We start from the raw sequence: 21,830 nt of genomic DNA, 5'->3' as shown, positions 1-21,830 counted from the left end.
TAAAGGATCCTTACTCTCAGAAATTTTTCATTGACATCATCACTGCATAACAAAAACCCACGTGTGGCCGTTTTTTTGTCCTGGCTCATCATATACAAATATGGAATTATTTTTTCAAACCAGAAATTGAGAAAGATGATTTTGCAACATTTTCTTTTCTTTTATGATTTTGTAAGATTTTCTTTCCTGAAAATGAATATTTGTAAGAATGTTCATACTATAATCATGCATTTACATTTTCTTTATTTAAAATAGTAAAAAATTTAAACTGTTTCAGAAATATCTGCATGTATTTTTAGTTATTTGTATAATTAATATGTTGGTAACTATTTTAGTAATATTTCAACTAGGATGCCAAGATCTCTCAATCCTTTGCCCTTCCATGTTATCTGCTCTTCCACCGTACCCAAACATCCGTTTTCTTTGTATTTGGTGAATTCAGCAATAGAAAGTTGACTCTACTACCAATGTGTGTCATTTAATCTCAGTTAAGCCTTAACTACTTATTGGTAATTATTTTTTCATTTTTATGTTAATATGCCTCAAGCAGCTATATAAAATTATTTTACTTTTCATATGTTCTTCATACTCAAAGAAGAAAATCAGTAAGGAAACATAATAATAATTTCAAAAAAATATAGTTCAATGTCCCTAAAACAGGTTTGCAGTTACATATTTAAAAAGAAAATTGACCCAGACAAAGCAACCAACATAAAGATATATTATCATAAACTTATTGAACTTTAATGGGAAAAAATCTACTGAAAGGATCCAAATCACTCATAAAAGAGAGAAAACCAGATTCTTGTCACACTGACCACAAATCTTCATGCCAGCAGAAAATGGAATACCATATTTAATATATTCAAGGAAAGAAAATGTGAGCCAAGGATTTTGTATTCAGCCTCATTTTCAAATAAAAGGGCCAGAAATTTATCAACATGTGAGAATTCAGGGAATATCATACCCACAATTCCCTCTTTACTTTAGAGAATGAGCGTCTAACAACCAAAATGTTTGGAGAGTCATTGTCAATCTAAAGACTGATGCCATTGATCACTAACAGCAGCTAACATCACAGAAAAGAGAGGCAACCAAACATTATGTGCCTCTTGATAGAACATGCTACCATTTATGAAGCCAAAAGAAAAAAAAAAATCTGATCCAGCTTGTAGAATAAACTGTTAATCTATAGAAGATTCAGGACAAAGTTATATATTAAACTACAACATCAGGCTTCCAGCAAGCAAAATCAAGACTGTGAGAAACTCAGGAGGACAAAAGATATAATTTCTTCAACAAATACGTTTAAATAAAAACAGAATAGTCTCTAGATTAAAGGACTTATGGGGGAGGGGGGAAGCATAATGAAACCAGTTATGAACATTGGGTGATAAAGTTATAAAGAAAACAAAGAAGTGATTACCATAAAGGTCAGGACTGTGATTAGATTTTTTAGACCTCACTTGAGAATATACTTATTGATTTGAGAGCGAGACAGAGAAGAGAGAGAGAAACACCAATGTCAGAGAGAAACATCGATTGGTTGTCTACTGTACATGCTCCAACTAGGGATTGAACCTGCAACCTAGGTATGCACACTGACTGGGAATAAAACCTGTAACCCCTTGATGCACAGTAAAGTGTGCCAACCAACTGAGTCACCCAGACAGATCTGGACTGTGATAACTTTTGAGGAGAGGGAAGCAGTTGTGAATAGGACGAGTTGATAACAAAATTCTATTTTTCTTAACCTAGGTGGTGGCTATAAGACTGCTTCATAGACTTCCAGCCAAGATGGAGGCTTAGACTGACATGCTCGGTCTCCCTCTACAACTAGACAGGAATACAACTACCTCAAAACAAAAGATAACTAGAAATTCCAGAACATAAAACTACACAGAAGCCCAATGTATGAAGTTATAAACCAGCGGTGCTTGTCGGACAGGTAGGAAAAGCGAAAGTGGGCAGCGCTGTTTGTAGTAGCACCAGGGACAGCAGCAAGGAGAGCAATCCTGGCTGCAGTTGAGCCCCGGCAGCTCGCGAACCCAACGCTGGGAAAAGCAGCTTCTGCATTGCCTCAGACGGATGAGGCCCAGGGGGAGGGAGGACGGATCCTGATCTCACAGTGGAGAATAACGACAGAAATCCATCTTGAACCCCTGCCCCCACAGAAAGCACCACAGTGCCATGAAAAAGGTTGCAGATCGCCACCGGTCACCGGGTAGTGACAACAAAGCGCCACAGCATGGCAAAAAAGGTTGTGGATCAGTGCTGGTCACCGGGATGTGATGAGTACATGGGTTCCGCCCCCTATAGCCTGCCCAAGAAGCAAAGCAAAATACAAATCTGTCAAAATGAGGCAGACAACTATAGAAATCCTGGTGATGCAGCTCACCAGGCAGTAGATGAAGAATCTGACAGATGAACAAATAAGAAACCTGTCAGAGGCTCAGTTCAGAGCTAGTCATTAGGTGGCTTACAGAATTAACAAAAGATTTGGAACAAGACGAGAAAGGATTGAAAGCCACTCATACTGAAAAGAACAAAAACACATACGAGACAAGTGGTGAGGAAATAAAATCCAGAGATCAAATCAACAAACCAGAACATAGGGAAGGAACAAACAGTCAACCAGTGCAGAAAAAGGAAACAGAAATCAAGGAAAGTGAGGAGAGGATCAGAAACCTCTGGGAAAGCTATAAGCGAACGAACATTCAAGTTATAGGATTGCCAGAGGGAGAAGAAGAAGAACTAGAAATTGAAAAATTATGTGAAAAAGTAATGAAGCAGAACTTCCCAGACTTGGGGAAGGAAATAGACTTACAGGTCCAGGAAGCACAGAGAGTTCCAGAAAAACTGGACCCAGGGAGAACCACTCCAAGACACATTATAATCATATTGTCAAAAATTAAAGATAAAGAGAGAATCTTAAAAGCCACAAGAGAGAAGAAAAGAATCATGTACAAAGGGGTCCCAATTAGACTATCAGCTGACTTCTCAAGGGAGACCCTGCAGGCAAGAAGGGACTGGCAAGAAATATTCAAAGTAATGAAAAGCAAAAACATATAGCCACGAATACTCTATCCAGCGAAATTGTCATTCAGAATAGAAGGACAGAGAAAGTGCTTCCAGGACAAAATAAAACTGAAAAAGTTCAATAGATCCAAACCACTATTATATGAGATGTTGAAGGGACTTCTTTAGAAGAAGGAGGATCAAAACTATGAACATTAAAATGAAAACTGCATCACAAGAACCAACAACAAAAGGTAGGGAATTGAAACAAAAGCAAACTAAATAGGCAATAAGAGTGGAAAAAGAACTATAGGTATGGGGAACATATTGGGGGGCGGTCAGCAGGGAGGGGTAAGGGAGTAAGGGAGGGAGATGGTACCGGAATTAAGAAGCATAGTAGGAGGTAATGGAGTAGACAGGAAGATATTGAGAAGAACTGTATGAACAACCAATGGACATGGACTAAAAGGGGTGGACAACTGGAGGGAGGGGGGCCACTGGGTGGAGGGGAACAGAGGGAAGGGAAATTGGGACAACTGTAACAGTATAATCAATAAAACATATTCAAAAAATAATAAATAAAAGAGCAACAAAACAGTGAGAGGAAAGAGGAAAAAAAAGACTACTTCATAGAAACTAATTAATTTATACATTTTACAATGGAGTTTCTTATTTCTCCTAAATTTTACAATAAAAAAGTATTAAAAAAAAACACTATATGCTGATTTTAGAACTTCCAGCCAAGGTGGAGGCATAGGTAGGCATGCTTTTCCTCCTCACACAACCATAAAAAAGGTTACAACTACCTCAAAACAACAACAACAACAACAGCCAGATCTGCCAGAAAATCAAACTGTATGGAATTTTGACAACCAAGGATTTAAGAAGAAATATTCATCCAGACATGTAGGAGGGGTGAAGTGAAGATCCAGGATGGAGAGGAGGCAGTGCGGTGGAAGTGAGGCAGTGGTGACAAGGCATCGGTGGAGGTCTGCAGAAATAGCATTGCTGCATTCACATGTGGCAGATAAAAGCCAAGAGGAACAACTGGGGAGCAAATGCAGCCCCAGGCTAGGCTGAGAAGCTCACGATTCCAGCACCAGGAAAATAAAGCCTCATAGTGCCTAGCTGTGAAAATAAGTGGAGGATGGGGTGGCAGAAAAAAACTGCTTGTCTCTCAGAAGATTGCATTTAGGGGGCCCCTACAATCCTAGAACGCTCACAAGCCCACCCACTCTGGGAACCATCACTGGGACAACAACCAGTTGCACACTGAAAGTGAGTGAAGTGACTGAAAATGGGGTGAGTGCTGAGCAAGCGGCATTGCTACTTCTCCAACCCCTCCCCCACTGGCAGATTGCCCCACACTGATGAACACCTAAGGCTCCATTCCTTACATAATAGGTAGAGCAACTCTACCTAATACACAGAGGGAAACACAAGGAGGCTGTCAAATTGAGGAGACAAAGAAGTATGGCCCAAATGAAAGAACAGATTAAAACTCTAGAATGAAAACTAAGTGAAAAGAAGAGAGCCAACCTATCATATGTAGAGTTCAAAACACTGGTAGTAAGGATGCTCAAAGAAATGATTGAGAATGGCCAGACAATAAAGGAAGAAGTGAAGGTTATACAATATGAAATAAAGAAAAATATACAGGGAACCAACAGTGATGGGAAGAAAGCTATAATTCAAACCAGTGGTTTGGAATATAAGGAAGAAATAAACTTTCAACCAAAACAAAATGAAGAAACAAGAATTCAAAAAAATGAGGACAGTTTAAGAAGACTCTGGGACAGCTCCAAAAGTGCCAACATCTGAATCATAGGGGTGCCAGAAGGAGAAGAAGAGACCAAAAAATTGAGAACTTGTTTGAAAAAATAATAAAGAAAAGCTTTGCTAATTTGGTGAAGGAAATAGACATACAAGTCCAGGAAGCACAGAGAGTCCCATACAAGTTGGACCAAAAGAGGACCACACCAAGTCACATTATAATTGAAATGCCGAAGGCTAAAAATAGAGAGAATTTTAAAAGCACCAACAAAAAAAAAAAAAAAAGAGAGTTACCTACAAAGGAGTTCCCATAAGGCTATCAGCTGATATCTCAAAAGAAACTTTTCAGGCAAGAAGGGACTGGCAATAAGTATTCAATGTGATAAAAAGCAAGGACCTGCGACTTAGAGTACTCTATCCACCGAAGCGATCATTTAGAATGGAAAGCCAAATAAAGTGCTTCTCAGACAAGGTAAAGTTAAAGGAGTTCATCTTCACCAAGCACTTATTATATGAAATGTTAAAGGGACTTATTTAAGAAAAATAAGATCAAAACAATGAACAGTAAAATGACAACAGACTCACAACTATCAACAATGGAATGTAAAAACAAAACAAAGCAAAAACAAACTAAGCAAACAACTAGAACAGGATCAGAATAATAGATATGAAGATCATATGGAGGGTTATAAACACGGAGGGAGAAGGGAGAGAATGGGGTAAGTGGTACAGGGATTAAGAAGTATAATCAGTAGATACAAAAACAGACAGGGGGATGTTAAGAATAGTAAAGAAAATGGAGAAGCCTAAGAATTTATATACATGACCCATGGACATTAACTAAGGGGGGAGGATTGCTGGAGGGAAGGGTGTACTGGATTGAGGGGGGCAAAGGGGAAAAATTGGGACAACTATAATAGCATAATCAATAAAATATGCTCAAAAATAATTTTAAAAAGAACTACTATATGCTGGTGGCCCCAAACTCCAGACTCTGGACTCTTTAGGATGTCTGGCCAGACTCCTGGACACTGAGTTGTATGGCTGTTGTGAGGTGGCCATTCCCTCTACCTTCCCTCAAGCATGATTGGTGCCTCCCCACACCAAAGTCCATTAGCCCCACCCTCAGAATCCTTGCCAATTTCGAGTTTCCCAGAAGGTCCAGGCAGAATCTAAAACAGACTGAATTATGTGGCTCTAGGATGGAGGCTGTTTTTCCCTTGCATAACTTACTGGTGCAGTTTTCCCTTCACATGGCCAAATGTAAGTTGGTTTGGGCCTCATAAATTCTGCTGGCTTCACCCTGATATTCCCTGAGACCCTGCTCCTACAAAAAGGCCTGAAAATCCCAGCTGGTGACAGCTAGCCTTGGCGTACTCTGGGATTTTTACTGAGGGGCCTCAGACACAGCAATGGCATTGTGTTTGAACCTATATCAATCTGGTAAACACTACTCATCCCAACCTGGCAACTCATTGAGAACTTACCTTCCACAACTTGCATACCACCACAGGCTCTTTTACTGACTGATCATAATAGGTGGTTGGCAAGCAGAGGCAGGCAGAGGTAAATCTTGGGGTGCTTTGAGCCTTTGGTTGATCAGCCCCAAGCTGTGTTGGTGGAAGACAAAGTTTGTGCACACCCAGGCCCACCAGATGCAGCCACAAACTATAGATTGCTTGGCAGCTCCAAACAGATTGCCAGTACCAATCACAGACAATGTCTGACATTGACATACACCAGGGTCCCTCTCTAGAGGCCCCAGAACCAACACATCTAGTGGCAAGCTTCAGACAACACAAGAGCAGCACCTAATTAGCTTCACAAGTGGCACATCCAAAGGGAGACCTCAGCAGGCATTAGATTCCGCTGAGGTGAATTTTGATTTGTGTGGTCAACACCTGCACAGCAGCTCATACATGGTGGTTCAGGTCTATCTTGACAGTCAGCAACCTTGAGGGTAGAACCCATGCATGAAAGGGCCCACAGCAATCAAGACAGACTTAATTACAACAGGAGGGCTCACATCACCCACACAAGAGATGTTCCTGGAGCATCCAGCGCAAGTTATCTAGGAGACTGTTGCACTGAATTCCACAGTACCCCTAATATATAAGATCACCCAACCAACACTAGGGCACATAGCAGATTTACCTAATACACAGAAACAAACACAAATATGGAGCCAAAGGGGAGACAAAGAAACATGTCCCAAATGAATGAACAAGAGAAATATCCAGAAAAATATCTAAATAAAATATGACAGCTATAAAGGTCAATAAAATGGTTATAGGAATGCTCAGTGAACTTAATGAGAACCTCAACAGTATGAAAAAGGACATAAAAACTATAAGAAAGAATCAGAATTGAAGAATACAATATCTGAAATGAAGAGTACACTGGAAAAATCAATAGCAGGTTAGATGAAGCAGAGGATCAAATCAGTTATTTGGAGACAAGGTAGCAGAAAACACTTATTCAGAGCAGCAAAAAGAAAAAAACAAAAAGAATGATAGTTTAAGGACCTTGGGATAACTTGAAGTATAACAACGTCTGCATCACAGTGACAGAAAAGAGCAACTAGATAAAAAAAAATTAAATATAATGACTGAAAACTTCCTTAGTCTGATGAAGAAAAAAGATACACAGTCCAGAAAGCACAGAGGACCAAACAATATGAACCCAAAAAGGCCCACACCAAGACGTATCAAAATTAAAATGCCAAAGGTTCAAGACAAAGAGAGAATCTTAAAAGCAGCAAGAGAAAAGCAGAGAGTTACCTACAAAGGGATGCCTGTAAAACTATCAGCTGATTTCTCAAAAGGAACTTTGCAGGCAAGAATGGACTGGCAAGAAGTATTCAATGTGATGAAAAGCAGGGACCTATAACCAAGATTACTCTATCCAGCAAAGCTATCATTTAAAATAGAAGGGCAGATGAAGTGTTTCCCAGACAAGGTAAAGCTAAAAGAGTTCATTATCACCAAGCCATTATTATATGAAATGTTAAAGGGACTTATTTAAGAAAAACAAGATCAGAACTATGAACACTAAAAGGGTAACAAACTCACAACTATCAACAACTGAATCTAAAACATAAAAACAAAATCCAGCAAAGCAAACCAAAATAAGAACAGAATCATAGGTATCGGGATCATTTGGAAGGTTATCAGCTAGGAGGGGGAAGGGAGAGAAATGGGGAAATGGTGCAGGGGTTAAGAAGCATAATTGGTTGGTACAAAATATACAGGAAGAAGTTAACAATAATATAGGAAAGGGTGAAGCCAAAGAACTTATATGCACGACCCATGGACATGAACTAAGGGGAATGGAATTGCTGGGGAAAGGAGGGTACTGGGCTAGGGGTGCAAAGGGGATAAAATTGGGACTACTGTAATAGCGTAAGTAATAAAATATACTTAAAAAAAGAAAGAAGTACTTTAAAGTATATTTTCGCTAAATATGCCAACTTTGGCATTCCAAGGAGCTTCTATTCCTGACATCATTTTTTAAAGCATAGTTTTGGAAATATGAGATATTGTTCTGTAAAGAGCTAGTAAAGCCTTGACTTGCTACATAATGAAATACTCAACTAAGAAGTTGGAGAGTGGTAAAATTTGTTTTTGATAAATTTCAAGGCTATATTTTTACCCTTATCTTTACCCTTATTTTTACCCTTACTTACATTGTTCAGGCCCCATAGCTACCTTGCTTGGGATCCTATATCACTAGAATGATTTTGGTACTAGTGCTTGTACTCTTCCTCTTTCAGATAAACATTTACTACAAATAATAATGTTTACACTTAAAATATGATTAACATTGTCATTTCCAGAAAAGCATCGAATGTGAAAATGCTTCCTAATAGGAAAAAAATATCTGGACTGAAAAATGTTTATTAACCATTCATTGGTATTTTTAGTATTCCAATATCATCATCCTTCTACCAGTATGAGAAGAGCCCAGAGCATGGTATGACTGAGCACACTCTGAATACTGTCCTTCAATGCATTGCAACTGCCATCTCATGTGAGCTTACCGCTTAGAACAATGAAACAGCTCCTGATCCCTCCCAAATACTCACTAAATCATTACAATGAATTTAGTTTACTTTTTGGTGTCTTACCTGTATGGAGAAAAGCTTTGACTTTACATTCAGATTCTGATCCTTCAATTGCTTCTCTCAACTAGGAATGGTATGGATGATTCCACAGCTCAGTGACACCTCTCTCAAAAGTCCATCAGGCCAGTCTTCAATACCTTTGTCTCTGTTGCTGACCTCGCAGATTGTGGTCGGCTGTCTGCTATTTGCACAAAATTTATCCACTTGAAGACCTGATCAATGATACCTGGCTTTCTGTAATATTCTGCCTTCTACTTACCCACCTCCCTTTTCCACTATAAGATTTCTGGCTACTCATCCACAGCCCATATTCCTTGACTGTGCAGTTGCCTGCTTTCCTTTCACTAAGAAAGTAGATTTGCTTTCTATTGTAATTGGACTTTCCTATCCACCAAAAGATTTCTCATCTGCTACCATTGTAGGTGGAGTTTCCTGACCACTTTAGCTATCTACTTTCTTCTCTACTATGACCTAGAATAGCTTGTTGCCAATGTTCTAGAGTCTCCTGCATACTATTAGACAATACTTTTACCACTTTTGTCTATGATGGCTTGCCTCTACCACACTCCGGTAGTCTTGTCATACTAGGAGACTCTCTCATGCACCTAGATATTTTTTATCACCAAAATGGCACCTCAGAACAAAAACCACTGACAGCCACATCCATACAGTCTTTTTAACAAACAAGTAGCTTTATAATGCAGCTACCCTGGCCATGTGTTTGGTGGTGTCTTTTGTCCCTCTCTTTCTGCAGGTAAGCATTTCCTTATACGAATCAGGCAACACTAGTAACTGGTCCAGAAGCAAACGTCACTGGGATTAATTTGGGATGACAATTTTTCTCCTCTTCCTTCAAATCAGCATTTACTTACATTGTTCAGGCCCCGTACTACCTTGCTTGGGATCCTATATCACTGGAATTATTTTGGTACTAGTGCTTGTACTCTTCCTCTTTCAGATAAACATTTACTTACAAGTATTAGACAACACACATAACTAGTCTAGAGACAAGTAGTATTTCATGTATTTTGGGAGTGGCTTTTTTCCTTCTTCCTCTTAGGAGAGGGGCTTGCTTATAGGGATTAGACCCATGACTAATTCATCCAGAGTCCGATATCACTTGGATCAATTTTCATGGTAACATTTTCCCTCTTGCTCTTTGAAATAAGCATTTACTTCTAGCAGACAACTAATAGACAAACAAACATTGCTGGATATAATTTTGGCAATGACTTCTTGTTTTACATTTTTTATTACATTTTTTTAAATTACCATTTACCTAACCCTCTTCCAACTCCACCTAACCCCCTGCCCCACGACTATCACCAAAATGTTGTCCATGTCCATGAATCCTTTCCTTTTTTGCTCAATCCCTCCACCCCCAAACCCCCCTTCAAGAGCTGTCAATGACTTCTTAAACCCCGCTTCTTTCAGATAAACATTTAAGTATATTTGCTAGAAACTACAGCTATCTCATCCAGCCTCAAAGAATTAATTTATTTGTTCATCTAGAACCTAAGCTTTCCCCAGAACTTGGGATTTTGTCCATTTCTTTGCCCAGTGAAAACCTCAAATTATCTTTTTTTCTAGTACCATTCTTGTTCTTTCCACTCTATTTCACACTCAATTTTTCTTCTCTTCCCCACAACAATACAAGAGTCTTCAAATTTGCATCTATAAATTTCTTGAATATCTGATTTAAGGAGTGTTTGTGGCTGACACACTGTAGCCTTGGAATTGGATGTACAAAGTCCATATTTTAAAATATAAAGAGAAAAAGGAGAAGTAGAAGGGGAACAAGATAATACAAAGAAATTAGTCCCATAATGTGGCTTACAATCAGAAAAAGCTGAAGAATGCTTGCTTTATATAGGAAAGAAAATTCATATAATAAAATCAGTTGGTTTACTATTTAGAACCTGGAGGATCACAGTCATATATAATAATGTCTCACTATCCAGAAACAGCTTCTCTGATGGTCTATGTCTTTTATCATATAGCTCTTTTTCAAAAAGTTCTGTCCTCAGTTTTCCACCTTCAGAGAAACACCCAGAAGAGGGGGCTTAGTTCATCTCTCTTTCAACCAAACACATATGACCTTGCATCCCACCACCTCTTTCTTTCAGAACATTCCATCCTTGTGCTTTTACCCTTGGAAAAATTCCTAGGGAAGGGCATTCTACTCAGTTTTCATTTAGCCAATCAGGTCTATGCCTGCTCTTCATATTTTTCTCAGCTAGCCCTCACAAGCACTCCTGCTCAGATTTCTCCTTGTACAATAAGCCAAGTTGCCTGGTCTCCCCTTTAGTGCCCTGGTTCCAGATGAGGCCCTGAGGGAAACTGCTCAAGGGCTATAGCAATGGCAACAGAGGGCTGGGTTTTGAGCAAGGAGCTTAGTAGATGCTGCCTGCCCTGCATCCAACAGGCAACTTTCCCCTCAGGACAAACATGTGGCTAGACATGCATGTCTTCTGGAGTGGGTCATGGACACAGCTCCTCAGAGGGGGAGCTGCTGAGAAGAAGCATGTCTGGAGGCCTGAGCTCTAGTGACTTCTGGTTTCCCTCACATCTCCATCAGTTCAGCATAACAGCTCTGTCCATTCATGCAGATCATACAATAGTTCCCCAAACTAATACTCTAATAAAATTTATTGTATAAATAATGATGAATTGTTTTATTCTTCCAGCAAAATAGTCTCATTCCCAGTGTATGCAGTGATGGTATCTTCATGAACCACAAAGGAGGGCACAGTTTCTGGAATAAGGATTTAAAGCCAGACAGAGATTTTGGAATCAAGGCTACGTTAGGGGATCCAGGGCTTTTGATTTCCAGGGAGTATGCTTAGGATAGATTTTTGGTGGAATCTGAAGTCCAGTTCACTAAAATGTGCATAAATCAGTCAGCTGAATTTTATGAGTTGCTCATGTGGTCAAGGCTGTGCACTATTAGATTAGATATTTCATCATCTCTTTCTGCAAGAGAATGAGAGAGATTGTTCCAGCTCTAATTATAAAAGACTTAGAGTTCTCCTTAGATGGGAGAGATTCTGATGACTGAATAGTGCACACCAAGTAAAGATGCTCAGTGTGATTATTTATAAGATGTACATTTGTTCATATACCACTGACTGACAAGAAAAACATATTGCAAGTATTTCCAAATAATGCCTTATACAGGTATACCAATGAGGGCAAGAGCTACAAACTGGTCATCAAAAAACCCAGGCATTATCATTCACCATGCATTACTTTAAGCCAATATAAATTGCTTGAAGCAGCTTATCTAATAATCTTTGCCAGTTCCACAGTAGGTCAAAGCCTGGACATTTGCACTTTTCAAGATCCAACGGAATGGAGAATAGTAACAATTTGAAGCAGTAAATTCTTTCCTGGCTCAGACCGCTCTCTTCAGGTCTAGGTATATCTGGAAATATAGCATAGAAGGAATAATTGCTCTTGTTCTTCAACTAAGGAAGATGCTGTGGTCTACACTGCCATCTTTTATTCAAATACGAATGACCACTTTATTCAATGAAATACAGAACAAGATTCAGGTATTTCTATCTTTTATCCAGAACCAGATTTGTGATAATAAATGTTTAACATCTGGTTTTACAAAGGAAAGGGGACCTTGATTTGTAGCATCTATATATATCCACAGTGTAAAAATCTCCCATTATAGCCAATTTCAAGCCACCAAAGTGATGTCACTGAATGGAGAGTCAGGGCAGAGATGCACAGAATTAGTTCTCATGAGATGATGTGAGCTACTTCCACTCTGTGGCCAGAAATGTAACTTATCCAGAAGAGAAAAAAAAAAAAAAGTAGTAGCTTTCCTTTGTGGAGGGCTATCATAAAATGATGTTTACTCCTCTTTATTTTGATGGCGCACAAAACAAGTGAAACAGTCTACTGCAGGAAGAAGAGCTATTGGTATAGAACACAGAAATTAAAGCCAATTGGGATTTAACCTGGTTGTCATTACCAACATAATCACTTAATCTTATAGAGCTTTAGAATCCTCATCTGGAATAATTTGATATGTAGTACTGAGGCCCCACATCTGGGTGCCAGATGAGGCTGTGCTTCCTCCAATGATGTGGCTTGGTTGGAAACTACTCTGTTCAGCAGAGGTTTCATGACCATGGCAGAACAAATCTATCCAAGACACTGTATTTTGTCTGGCAGGGAAAGGAGGTGGCTGTTCCCTCTACTGGAGAAAGCACAAGACCTCCATCCCTCATGCTTTTTATTGAGAAGGGCACGCATGGGTAATACAAGGTCAAAATTCATAAATCATCAATAGCTTTTAGGCGCTTGTATTACAGTTGACAGTTACAGACTATAGATATCAATATAGAGGGCATGGTGACCAGTCTGTGTTAGGGTCTATTAAACATCTTGAGGCCAGAGTTCTGAACGGTGCAGCCGAGGTCTGAGGATACCCAGTGTGGTTGCCTACGTTGCAGATCGCGATGACCGTTCCCTCACTGGAAGAGCTGGACTCCTTCAAGTACAGTGACCTGCAGAACTTGGCCAAGAGTCTAGGCCTCCAGGCTAACTTGAGGGCAGACAAGTTGCTAAAAGCTTTAAAAGCCCACCTGAAACAGCAAGCAAAAAAAAGAAAACAAAAATCAGGATGAAAGTCAGGCCTCTGCATCCTCTTGTGAAGAGACCGAGGTACAGATTACCAGCCAGGAACAAGTTGAGAGGGAAGCATCTGGCCATGTCACCAAAACAAGGAGAAGGCACAGAACTGTCCACAGCAGCCCCGACTCCCAACAGGATCATTCAAAGATAAAAACAAGTGATCCCACTGAGTTCCAGAATCAAGAAAAGCTGGAAAACCAGGTTCTCAGAACTGCTGCAGAAGTTCCTTCTCCACCAGATGAGAGCCATGGAGTTGAGAACACAGTGTCCTCAGGAAAAAGTGAAATAAATGGTAATGAAGATTCAATGGTACCTTCAGAAAGAAAGAAGTCTATCTACACAGATGGATTTTCCAAATCTGGAAAAAATAAAAGAATTGCAAACACTACTCCAAACTTTAAGAAGCTTCAGGAGGCTCATTTTAAGGAAATGGAGTCCATTGATCAATACATTAAGAGAAAAAAGAAACGTTTCGAACAACACAATTTACTCAACGAACTGAAGAAGCAGCCCATCACTAAGGAGGTGGTGGCAACTCTAGTTGGTCTCCAAGGAAGACTCTCTATGGCTTGTACTCCTGCAAGTCAGAGGCATTCATGAGGCCAGGCCCAGGGCGCTGCTGATCAGAGAACCTTATGTGTGAAGGGGTCAGTCAAGCGGTCCACTCTCTCGGCAACTAAAATGAATGTCAGGTTTTCAGCTGCTACTAAAGATAATGAGTACAAGCGTTCACTGACCAAAACTCCAGCCAGAAAGTCTCCACATGTGACCATTTCTGGGAATACCCCAAAAAGCCCGGCTGTGCTTGAGACAAACAAGTTAAAGACCATAAAAAGGGGTTCTACTACAGTTGTCACCCCATTCAAGTTGTCAGCTGGCGAAGCACAGACTCCAGTCTCCAATAGGAAGCCAGTATTTGATCTCAAAGCAAGTTTGTCTCGTCTGCTCAACTATGAGCCACACAAAGGAAAACTTAAACCATGGGGACAATCTAAAGAAAATAAGTCTCTGAATGAGCATGTAAACAGAATTAGCTTCCACAAGAAAACTTACAAACAACCTCATCTCCAGACCAGAGAGGAGAAATGGAAGAAACATGAGCAAGAACAAAAGGAGAAGAAAGCAAAAGTTTTGGGAACGTGAAGGGGTCTCATGGCTGCAGATAAATAGTTTAATATTCTGTAAATATTCCTTTATTCTGAGACCTTTTCTGTAATTATTTTTATACTGTTTTTCCCTCTTTACTCAAAAGATCTTTTTCTGCTCTTAACCTTGTTCATAATATATAGTGTCTGTGGGTTCTTCACATGCTACAATCTCTGAAAAGATGTTACTACCTTAAAACTCAAAAATTCTTCAAAATGGTTTTAACCTGAGTCTCTGTACAACTCAGTTTTCTAATGAGACCCATCTGATAGATTTTTTTTTTTAAATTCCATCCTATAGATTATTATTCCCTCTGCTGGCTCTAGTATTAACACAATTGCAATCCTCTTCTGGTCACGAGGACTTACCTGACAGGAGCTAGTTATACTGCAAGCTTTAGTAGAAATTGAACAGTAGTACCTTATGAATAGGCCAAGCTGGGAAAAGTCACCCCTCTATCCTCTAGAGAATCTAATTGTCTTAATGGAACTGTGGGCCATACAGGTTGGTTATGTCATCAATATTTTACCCATGTGAAATGGGTTTTTTTCAAACTTATGCACCTTTGTTTAGATCACTTCGTGTAATTGCCATCTCACTTGATATATTCTTTAAAACTAAAAACTATAGCTCATTCTAGCCTTGCTTATTTAACAATATACAGAGCCATACTGAAATTTGAGGATTACTGCTTGAAGGATTACTGTGCTGTCAAACTTAAATCTTATTCAATTTATTGAAAGATTAGAGTTACTTAGCATCATATCCATGTTTGTTGTAACTAAGTGGAGTTTCTGAGTTTTGTACTGCCTCAGATTTTCATAAATAAAATTTTTTCTCATGGTGGTAAAAAAAAAAAAAGCATCTTGATGTCACACTGGCATTAGGTGCAAGGTTTCATATATTCCTTGCTAGAGATTGTTTATAGTTAACTAAGAGATAAGAAAAGCAGAGCAAGCTCCAAAGCATAATAAGCATTCTTTAAATCCAATTCCCATGGAAGTCCTCTGAATAGCCTTCAGTCCTGTCTCCCTCACAGCCTTCCAGTGTTCTGTTGAGACTTAAAGACTTTCCAAGTGGAGAGAAGCCTGGCTCACAGCCAGAGCTACAACTCCCAAAACCACAAGGAGTGGTTCCCCACATAGTATGTGCTGAGAACAACATATGACACACTCAATAAAATATAAAATTCTCCTCCTCATCTTCCTCCTTCCTCTTCTTCATCATCCCTAATATCTGTAAAATTGGTGTAAAAACAAGCCTACTTTCCTCACAATGGTTTTATAAGCAGAAATATTGCATGTGAAAATAGTTCGTAACACAGAGGAACAATTTTTACCATAATTCCTCCTGAGTTCTATTTTTCAGCTGTTTTAGACTTAAATCAGCATGCTGATTTCAAAACTGCAGTTAGTTTTCTTCTGTCACATCAAGTTTTTCTCTATAACTTATCTTAATGCGACCACTCTAGGTTTGATCAAGCCTGGATCGAGGGAAGCACTAGTGCTCTCCTATTGGCTGAGAGCAAACCTCCCTCGAGTAGAGAGGAGTGGGGGATGACCTTGGAGACCAGCGACAGGTTCATACTTGTCTAGGCTATTCAGTTACACATGAGACAGTGTGGTGAGAGATTGTGTGCCACTCTATATAGTGAATCATATTCTGAAGTGTAGTCCAAGTTCTTGTCTGTATACAAGGAGTAGCAGAATTTATTTTTTTTATTTCCATACATACTTATTTCCTTTCCTTGTCTGCCTCTGCTATTTCTCATCATAAGTACCTAAACAACCCTGACTCGTTTTGTTATATTTCTGGCAGTTTCAGCATTCCCAGTCAAAGGACAGACATCAGCGCACTTGTCAGGCAAACCTATTTTGCATATTTTAAAGTAAAACTTGGTGATCAAGATAAGCGTCTGGCCCCTCACAAGGTGTGCAAGCAGTGTGTCAAGGATTTACAGATGTGGACGAAGAGAACACATGAAAAATTGCCATTTGGCATACCTATGGTTCGGCAAGAGCCCAGAGATCATTCAAGTGACTGTTATTTTGTATAGTGAAAACATCAGGATATAACAAGAAAAATAAATATAAAGTAGAGTATCCTAGTCTATCATAAGCCATATATGCCCAGTGCCTCATTCAGCTGAAATCCCAGTGCCAGTTTTCATTGAACTATGCTCTTTCAAAAAACAGGAGCATGCTTGACAGCAACAATGAAGATTTTGAAATTGAAGATGACTCATTTCATAAGGGATTTGATCAGCATGAGTTGAATGATTTGGCATGAGATTTGGGACTATCAAAAAAGGTTTCAGAACTCCTAGCATCAAGACTGCGTGAAGGAAACAAGATGGCGGAGGAGTAAGTGGAAGCAACACTAACTTCCTCCCAGAAGTAGTCTGGATTTACAACCTAATTTTGGAGAAATCATCTGGAATAACCAACTGAACACCAGCTGGAGAGAAGTCTTATAACCACGGAGAGACAGAAAAGGCTGCTACATCACAACATGACCGGTAGGGAGTGCGGAGACACGGAAAGGCTGGCTGGGCTCACACGGGTGGCAGCTGAAGGGACTGAGAAACAGCTCAGCAGCCGGGGATTCCCCCTGAGAAGGGCAGGGTCTAAACCCCCAGCTGAGCTTCCCAGCCTACAGCAACAGAGTGGAAAGTAAAATAGTATCCAGCTGAGAAAAGTGAAAAGCCACAGGGTTTCTTGCTAGCCAAAGAGAAACAGCTGGAGAAAAAGAGCTCTTAAGCGGATCACATATGAAAATATTCTGCCCCCACTTATCCTGGGCACAAGCAGAGGGAAGACATAGAGGACAGAAAACGCTTGGGGAGAGTTTGGTGTGGTGGCTTTGAGGGGAGAGCTGGGGAAGCGGCCGGCCGGATCCCAGTGCTGACTCATCCCCAGTGCTGCAGGCAGACCATTCCCGGCCAAGTGGCGTCAACCTGAGGGGAAGCAAAAGCCCTGCCTACAGGAATTAAGCTGCCACACCCATGGTCCTTAAGCCTGAGGGCTAATGACAGATTGAATAGATTAACAACTAAAGGAGTCAGACAAAGGCAGTAGATCCCTGGAAGTCTCCAACAGGCTGCCTAGGCCCAGACTGGTACAGGAGCTGACGCCACCAGGGGCAGATCCAGGAAGTGCAGATCATTCTAAGAAGCACCAACAAACAATAGGAGTCACAAAAATGGGGAGACAGAAAAACAAACCCCCATCAAAAGGAAAGGTAGAATCCCCAGAAAGACTGGTAAATGAAATAGAGGGGAGCAAACTATCAGATATGGAATTGAAAGCATGGATTATGGAGAAGCTCAATGAGCTCAGCAGAAACTACAAAGAACTCCAGAAAAACTACAGTGAACTCCAGAAGAACTATAAGGAACTTACTGAGAATTATACCAGCATCAAAAAGGACATGGAAGCTATCAATAAGAGCCAGGAGTAAATGAAGAATACGATCTCTAAATTGAAGAACACAGTAGAAAGAATTAAAAACAGGCTAGAGGAAGCAGAAGATCGGATCAGCGAGCTGGAGGACAATGTAGACAAAAACTCACAGATAGTGCAATGAAACGAAAAAAGACTGAACAAGACTGAAGAGGCTCTAAGATAGCTGCAGGACAACATGAAACGTAATAATATCCGTATCATAGGAATTCCAGAAGGAGAAGAAGAAGAGCAAGGAATAGAAAACCTCTTTGAAAAACTAATGACAGAAAACTTCCCTAACATGAAGAGAGAAAGAATCATGCAAGTCCAGGAAGCACAGAGGGTCCCAATGAAGATGAACCCCAACAGGCCCACTTCAAGACACATCATAATTAAAATGGCAACATTCAAAGACAAAGAGAGAATCCTAAAATCAGCAAGAGAGAAACAACTAACATACAAGGGAGCTTCAATAAGGCTATCATCAGATTTCTCAGCAGAAACACTACAAATCAGAAGGGAATGGCAAAATATATTCCAAGTAATGAAAAACAAAGGCCTACAACCAAGAATACTCTACCCAGCAAGGCTCTCATTCAAAATGGAAGGTGAAATAAGGAGTTTCCAAGACAAAAGAAGACTAAAAGAATACATCTCCACCAAACCAGCATTGCAAGAGATGCTAAAGGGTCTGCTTTAAGAAGATGAAGAAACAGAGAGAGACAGAGAGGAACACGAGTACAAAGGGGGAAAATGACAATGAAAAGTACTGAAAGAAAGAAGGAACTTCTACCATTTGCAACAACATGATTGGAACTAGAGAGAATTATGCTTAGCGAAATAAGCCAGGCAACAAAAGAAAATTACCTTATGCTATCACCTGTTACAGGAAACTAATGAACAACACAAACAAATGAGCAAAATTGAACCAGAGGTATGTAAACAAGGAATAAACTAACAGTAACAAAGGGGGAGATGGGAGGGAGAGAAGTGGTAAGAAGGGGAAGGGTCTAGTCAAAGAACATGTATAAATGACCCATGGACATGGACAACTGGGTGGAGACTGAATGTGGAAGAAGGGGGGGCAGGGTGTAGGGAAGCAAGAGGGGGAAAAAAGTGAGACAACTGTAATGGAAAAACAAACAAACAGAAAAATTTTTAGTGGGGGGGGAAATAAAAATATAAAGAATAGAAATGCAAGTTCAGTGAATATTAGAAGGACAAGGATTTTCCTTCACACTGTATATATTTTCTCCCTATCTGATCCCTCCAGAATTTGGCATTCTAAAGAAGTAAGTAATGACCTAAGTTTCTTTGCATAAAACTAATAAGGCCAGTTGTTAATAGAGGTTTTTTTTTGTTTGTTTGTTTGTTTTTTTTTTAACTAAGGCTTTGAATGGAATGTCATGCCTAAAGGAGACATGCTTGGGCTTTGGTTGTTACCAAAAAGCCCTGAGCAACTGGGACTGACTTTCAAAGGTAATAAAATCCACGAGATAAAAGGCCTGGTACCTTGGATGGATGAGCGGTCTGTAGCAATCTTTCCAGGGAAGGAATGAAGGTTGTTTTCCTGAAAGATGTCTAGAAGGGACCTTAAGGCACAATGGAAAACCAGGAGGACCTGGAAAAGACAGGTGTTTACAGGCAAGGCTGAATGCCAGGTATGTGGCTCAGCTTCTGTGCCCTGAAGGGCAGACTGAAGGTCACCCTAAATGTTCCTTGCGTAAGTTCCAGCAAAGCAGAACTAAAGATCATAAGTGATCATTTGCTGCTCTTGTTGTGTTTATGCAAACGAACAGGATAAATTAAAAATGAACTTAATGCAGTCCCTTTAATGATAAGGAGGGTAATCTTAGGGAGAAAAATCACGATTCAAGGAAGATCACAATGCCCAGTGGTAGAATATAAAGTAGTGCAGCTAACCGTCTTTAAAGTTTCTTTTCATTTAAAATTTGTTTTCATTTGAAAGTTAAACTATGTCTGTGGCATTATCAAAGATGTTTAATTTACAGGCAAGAATGTCAAATGCCTTGCAACTGGATGTCTTTCCGATAAGACAGTCCTACAGATTTAGAGACTTCTATGTGGGTTATGTTACATAAATTAACATGTGTTTTCTGTTTTCAAAGGGAGTAAGCCTACGATCTCATTACCTGAGTGATTGTCTGTATGTATAGGCCTCACTTAATCCTGTCTGCATTGCTGCCTCCTGACACTCAATGGTTTGGCTAAATTAAGTGGCTGGGTTGGTGAAGAACAGGGTAGTCTGTGGGCTTCACTTTAAAACTGGTTTCTCTTTTCTATCCTAATGGCTTGGACAGAAAGAGCCCAGAGGCCTGAGAGGGGGGAAACGTAAAATATTTCCCTCAGCCCAAACTAAGTGTAATGGGCAAAAGTGTTTTGGACAGGTGAGATGTACCTGGCACATCTTCCTCCAAAAAAGCCCTTCTTTTCCCTAATGTGGAACATTGAAAAATTAATACCTGTCTTTTGTCATCTAGTGGTTACAGATTAAATGATGTCCTTTAACCCTGTTGCCCCCAGAATACAACAAGGATGTCAGCCTGTTAAACCAAGCATGCCATTGTCCAGAGACAGCCAACCAACCTGGAGTCTGCACGATTCTTCCCCTTGTGGGAAGGCCACCCTCCCCTCCACACCCCCACCCTTAATTGGAATTTCTTGACCCAAGGGTAGGTAGGACAACGACCATGTCCAGCTTGAAGCAGCTAGAGGAGCTCGAGACCTTCGTCCATTGTCCTTTATAAGATTGTAAAGGGTCTTCAGTCTGAGAGGGAGGGATTGTTATTTTTTATTGTTAAAATATTTAATTAATTAATTATTTAAAAAAGAAGAAGAATATATGAAAGGGTGAGGCAGGAAAGCTTGTATGTACGACCCACGGGCATGGACTTGGGGAGCGGATTGTTGAGGAAGGGGGGTGCTGGGTGGAGGGGAGCAAAGGGGAAAAAATTGGAACTATTGTAGCAATATAATCAATAAAATATACTTAAAAAAAAAAGACTGCGTAAAAAATCTTGCTTGAAAAAGGAGCGAAGGTATCCTACTTTCAATCAAGAGAAAGTGTATTTCTGCAGTACTTTCGAAGTGAGGGTGGCTTTGTGTATTGCCATAACATACATGGATAATGGAGGAATTGGGAATTCCAATGTAGAATGCAACTGAATGGTGACTGTTCATCGATAGCTCAAAGCAGAGCTTGAAGTGTGTCCTCCTCCATAATGGTAATTTATTTTGTGCAGTCCCAATTGGCCATTCAGTTTGTTTTTGTGAAGAATATGGAGACATAAAGAGTCGTGGATCTGTTGCAATCTCACAAGCATAATTGGATCATCTGTGTTGACCTTAAAATGGTCTGCTTCCTTCTTGGTCAGCAATGTGGATACACCAGGTATCCATGTTTTCTGTGTATGTGGGACAACAGAGCTTTTGAGAAGCACTGGATGGAGTCTAATTGGCCTCCAAGATCTGACCTCAAACCTGGTGATCCAAACACTCTACATGAGCCAATTGTTGACAGAAAGAACATTATATTGCCACCTCTGCACATAAAAGTGGGTCTCATGAAGCAATTTGTTAAAGCTTTGCCAACTAAAGGAGACTGTTTCAAGTATCTCATTTTGGCATTTCCTAGCCTGTCATTTGAAAAGATAAAA

General features: G+C 40.0%; 1 pseudogene; it reads left to right on the top strand.

The window, feature by feature from the left end:
* Window positions 1-13,389: 13,389 nt before the first annotated feature.
* Window positions 13,390-14,734, top strand: LOC149990947 (nucleolar and spindle-associated protein 1 pseudogene; annotated as a pseudogene).
* The last annotated feature ends 7,096 nt before the right edge of the window (window positions 14,735-21,830 follow it).

The sequence above is a fragment of the Furipterus horrens genome, unplaced genomic scaffold, assembly GCF_987537825.1.
Source record: "Furipterus horrens unplaced genomic scaffold, mFurHor1.1.pri manual_scaffold_17, whole genome shotgun sequence".
In the NCBI taxonomy this organism is placed as follows: Eukaryota; Metazoa; Chordata; class Mammalia; order Chiroptera; family Furipteridae; genus Furipterus; species Furipterus horrens.
The sequence above is the reverse complement of the archived record's forward strand: the minus strand, read 5'-3'. Positions and strand labels throughout refer to the sequence as shown.